Here is a 6,000-nt window from a genome sequence, read left to right on the forward strand (position 1 = left end):
GTTCAAGGTAAATATCGAACCCATGTAACATAAGAACACAAAACGATATATAATGAACAGTGATAGAAATGCATCTCCTGAGATTACACACAATTTCCACTGGTTTTTACTTTTGTAGGGCTACTATCCAAGTTACATTTACATGCGGCGCATGAGAAATAACTCAATTAAACAACGAAAACAATATGACACTGCACACCTTAGCTGCTGCTGCAGTAGATATGAATAAAATTAGTATTTCTTGAAACCAATAACAACCATAAGGATATTATTTATACAATACAACAAAAGTTAGTATTTCTTAAACCAATAACAACCATAACTACTGCTCTTGTATCCATTTGCTCCATTTGTCCTATCCATTTACTCTACTAAGGTTACCACACTATGTAAAATTATTTGCTCAAATGTGATTTTTTATATCCTTGTTTGAATTATGAACGAACTCAACTACTAAATGCAACGGCAACATTAGAAAAATGTCTAAGTCTCAGCTAATTTGCAGAAAAGCACCTCAAACCACAAGAAAAAATGTACACATTGTTAAAACATTCGAACCTATGATATGTAGTTGTAGTTCTTCCAATGAACCAGCAAACACTTGTGAACCGACTATACAATCAAACCGAGCATATCTAATCATAAAAGCTTAAAATTAACAATCAGTCAGAATATGGCAAAATGCCCAGAAATTCTAAACAATAAAACTACAAAAGTGACAGGAATTTCAGAGATTTCAAAGCATATACAAGCATGTAGTAACATATGGATGATTATTAATTACTAGGATGTAGTAAAAATTAGAAAGCATCCCCATAAACATTATATGAAGTTTGAACTCTAATATTTTACTTCATACCCTCCACAGGTTTAAAAGCAAGTACAGTGCAAGAGAAATAATTTAAAGAGCCACAACAAGCAGTCAACTAGCAAGAACTTCTAACTTGCATTATGATTTCATGAAACAATTTTAGCACTAAACAGGTAATACAAATATACAACCTGGAATGATATGACAATTTCCAAAGACACAACTGAAAGAATAGACAAAATACACAAACCACCAAACAGGTAATCAGATAAGGGTACGTTGAAACAATAAGGCAGAAATCATTGTTCAACATTAATAATGGTTACCATTATATTGAGAAGGACTTAAAATGGAACGACATGAACATGAAAGTTCGTAAGTCGAATCTCGACTTGTTTGAAATAGAGACATAATTACGCGCTGAGATATACCAGAGCAAGAAATCATAAGAACATGTTCAATATTTACAGTTCAATATTTACATACAACTCTTTTTTCTTTTTGTCTAATTACATTCTACAAGTTATTTATCTAACAATGAGTAATGCAGTTAAAAGGGAAAAATTTGAAGATGTCAACAAGAACATGAAAAAGGTACAACTAATTCTACTCAGCCCTTCGACTCGGGCTGCCTCCAAAAATATTTACAGCATATTCTATGGTCCTACTCCCGCTCTATCGCAACTTCATTCAAGCTTGCAGTTTTATTTAGGCATAAGTCATCCTTATAGAGGAAACATAGTAATACCTCAACTCTCAAAACTAGCAAGAAGTCCCAAGCCTTTGTATCTACTTCTGGGAAGGAAGTACAGAACAAATTTAAACCCCAATTAAACTCGGTGAGCTAGACACATATCGCGATTCAAATTCAAACACCAATTAAACATGGCCGTAGGATGCAGAGCAATGCTAGTTTTCATAAACAAAAACCCTAAAAGGAACCCATTAAAGATTGAACAAAAAATTGACTTGAAAACCCGAAGTAGCAGAGAATTGTTACCTGGAGCATGACATATCAACAAGCATTCATGGGAAGAATCATATCACTGAAAAGAAAATACCTAAATCACATAAAGAAAGTGTTACCTAAACCTTTCTTCTTCACAATCCTCAACCTTAGAGCTACAGCCAACTGTTAAATATTTACTTCAAAATCAACCTTTAACCTTCAATATTCAAGCAAGGCAGAACCAACTCCATCCAAAGACCCAAACAAGAAAAAGAGCACGTTCAAGAAGAAAAAAGGAGAATTCAACGATTTACAAACAAAGCAGCCCTTTAGAGTGGCGAATTTTGGGAGCAATTGAATTTGGGAACAGTCCAATTTGGGAGGGAGTATTGTTAATTGTTAAAAGAGAAAATCTAAAAAGCAAACAAAGAAAATAAATGGTGGGAAAATGAAAACAAAAGGAAGGGAATGAAATTTATACCCGCCTCATTTGCCCACGAATGGTTAGCCACGGTTTCCTAATTGTACAACTTTATAATTGTTAGTCTGTTTTGCCACGGTTTTAGAAACCGTGGCTAAATAACCGTGGCTAACATGCGCTTTTTTGGCAGTGCGCGTGAAATGAATTTGGATTTGTTGGGGCCTAATATAAATATTGTTCATCGTGTGTTGGGAAAAAAAGTGACTGCCACCGTAATTGTCCCAAAAAGTTTAATTCTGTCCTCTTTTGTTTAATCTCTATAAATAACTTTGAAGCTTTTGTTTTGTTAATGATTCGTAAAAGGGTGTGTGAGATTAAGATTAATTTGCATTTCTCTACAGAAAGAGAAGAAATATTCATTGATATATATATGAAAACATTGTGCTAGCTATATAACTTATTGTTTTCTGTTTTTAGGCCTTTTTCGGGTTATGGATACCTAATCACATACATTGTCAATATTAGCTTGATACCAGTAAAAGGAAGAAGTGATTTTCTTACATTTTCTTTTTGAATTAATTTGATACTTTGAGAAATCATTTTTACCAAGAAGCTTTAAGAAATCTGAAGGAAATTATATTATAATAATAATAATAATTATTATTATTATTATTATTATAATTATTTGTTTACCCATGTAATAATTAAAAAAGGACAAATAAAAGTAGTAGACCAATCATCTTCACATAGATGTATCTCACACTTTTGAACGCATAAATGGGCATTAATTCTTTTTATTCTTTCTTTTTATTTTTAAGGGCAGAGATGTAATTATATGTAATTATAAACTTTTCAACTTTACAATTTAAAGCAAATATATTTCTCATTAAAAGAGTGGTGCATATATACTCCTAACGTTACGCAAATGTTATGTACTTTCCGCTGACGAAATATTTAAAAATAAATAAAATTATTTAGCTTATTTTTAATTAAAAAATATCGCGGCTTTTAAAAAATATGTCCACACATTTTTTTATTCGACTTATTTTTTAAAAGCCAGATAGTAATTTTTTTCTGGTGGGTTATCTGATTCTCTTAAAAGAATATCTCTGTCGCTTTAAATAAAATAAGTCTACCCATTTTTTTAAATGAACCAAACCCCACCCGCTAAAAAAATTATCACGTGGACTTTAAAAAAATAAGTCAACTAAAAAATTGAGGGGAATATGAGTGTAACGGAAGGGATATATATGCACCATTTTTTAATGAGTAGTATATTTGCTCTGAATCGTAAAGTTAATGGGTATATTTACATCTTTTCTTTATTTCTAATTTAATAAATACAAACACAATTTAAAAAATCGAACCGACCTGAACAGATCCAACCCCAAATTACATGCAAAAATTAAAATATTAAAAACACATAACCAACCCTTCCACCAAATATACCATCCTTCTCTCTTGGAGATCTCATGCTATAGAGATGAAGCCTATAAATTGCTAGGCAACCTAGGCTTCTCATGACTGTTTTCGTAGGCAACCTCGGCCTTATTCTTAATTTCTATGGCCAAATTTGGCTAAACATGAAAACAAATTATTTGGGAAAGTTAGCTTGATGTCTTGATCCCAACGTTGTCTTGATATACTTTAAAAGACATTACAGTGCGCCTCCTACCACTTCCTCTGAAGCAACCTACTTTACTATTATTATTATTAATAATTATATTGGTGAGTGAAATTTTTTTTCCAAGATTTAGCTCATATAAATACCTTTTGTTAATAATCAAAAAACGAAGTTTGCAAACTCAAAACCTTCAAAATTACAAACAAATGCCCCATAAAAATTCGAGTTCCATTTTTTATCTATATTCTATGACGTACATAATTTTTTTGGTTTTCTTAAAAATTATAATATGGTTCCGAATAAAATATGTGCATGCCTCCTTTATTCCAACAGCCATAAAGTTATAGTACTACACGGTGGCATGTTTGACGTTAAATAGTGCCAAGACATGTCCCATGAAATTAATAAGATTAACAATAATCGTGAAAGGTGCTCGATAATATTTTATTCCTTCGAAGCTTGTATATACTAGAACCAGTAAAACGGTAACTATTAAAGCTTAAATTGCTCGTTTTTGCTTCCCCGTGTGTATAGCATTATAATCCCAAGTTACCGCGATTGCGAATGGTAGGAGAATAATGGTATTAAAATAAGGGATTTACCAAGGATCTAAAATCACAATATCTTGTGGGAGCCTTAATTACATGTTAAACTGTGGATCTGACCCTGTTTTATCTATTCCATCCGTCTCAATTTATATGAGGGTTGACTTATTTGGGGAGTACCTCTTTCTTTGACCCAATGTCGTCATACATAGATTATTCTAGTATTTTATAATAAAAATTTATATATTTGAAAACTACATAAAAAGTACTATAGGTCTGCATAATTAATAGTTCACAATATATGAAAAAAGTTGGAGAAACTTATAGTCAAATATTTTTTTTTCACTCTCTAAATATGTCAACCCTCGTATAAATTGGAACAAAGGGGAGTAATATATTAGCATGTCATGTTCCCGCGTGATGGAGGTAGCTCCAAAATACTAGTCCATTTTTCTTTAAAATGATTAAGGCTCAAGTACGTACAAGAGATGGCCATTGCTTTGTAGATTAGGTTCAAGAATCAAGATTACTAAATTTAAACGTCAATTCTTTTTCTAAAAGTGCTAGCTGCTATGATTTTTTAGAGCGAATTGTGAAGCGAGACTAAGCTAGTTGTAATCAAGTTAGAAGTCTTTCAATGGTTTTCTTGATTGACTTTCTAACTAGAAGTAGCACAAATAGAAAATGCAACCTTGAATTTTATTTGGGTTAAATCCAAATATATTGACAATAGTGGCGTGACGCGTGACGACTACTAAGCTAAGCAAACCACTGTTGACATAAATGCATCCTTGGATAAAAATAAGTGACATGTGGAACCATCTCCCGCATTCTATGGAACAAAACATTGTATATTATCCAAATTATTCCTCCTTGATGATTTTTCTTCCCGCGTAGTAATTAACAGAGAATTAGAGAAAACCTAATACATAGGACGACACCATGGTCACGAAACCACTAAGTTTGAACTTAATATTTATTTGAGAAGAAAAAGAACAAATTGATAACCGCTGTAATTAGTCATTATTATGTACAGCTAGAATATTTCCTAGAATATTATGTACAACTAGAATATCTCCTGGAATAAGGTAAGTCTTTTGTATATATTGATGACAGAACATAATAATTAATCAAGGAATTGATTTCCTACATGGTATCAGACTAGGTTTTCCTTCTCCCTAAACAACCTAGCCGCCGCTTTTCCTTCTCCATAACAACCTAGGCGCCACCCTACCCTAGCCGTCGCACCTCCTCTCTCCCCTCCGTTCCTCTTCTTCCTCACTTATTCTTCCTCCCTTCGTCTTCAAAGCCACCATGACTGACACAGGCGCAAAGTTTCACTCTGCCCTCTCAATAACCAATGTCAAATCTCTCGTTCCTTTCACATTGGACATTGAAAATGGTCCATATCATTCATGGGTGGCGTTATTTAAGGTGCAAGCCCGGGTGCATAACCTGATGCATCACATTATCCCTCCCACAGAGGCCGCGGCTAAGGCCAAAATTGATGCCTTACGGGCAGCTGATCCAGAACTCTATGATCGTCTTGATGCGGCAGTCCTACAGTGGATATATGGTACGATCTCTCCTGAATTACTTCAAGCCATATTGATGAAGGATGACACCGCGGCGAAAGCCTGGCAGAGGTTG

The sequence above is a fragment of the Lycium barbarum genome, chromosome 3, assembly GCF_019175385.1.
Source record: "Lycium barbarum isolate Lr01 chromosome 3, ASM1917538v2, whole genome shotgun sequence".
Taxonomy (NCBI): domain Eukaryota; kingdom Viridiplantae; phylum Streptophyta; class Magnoliopsida; order Solanales; family Solanaceae; genus Lycium; species Lycium barbarum.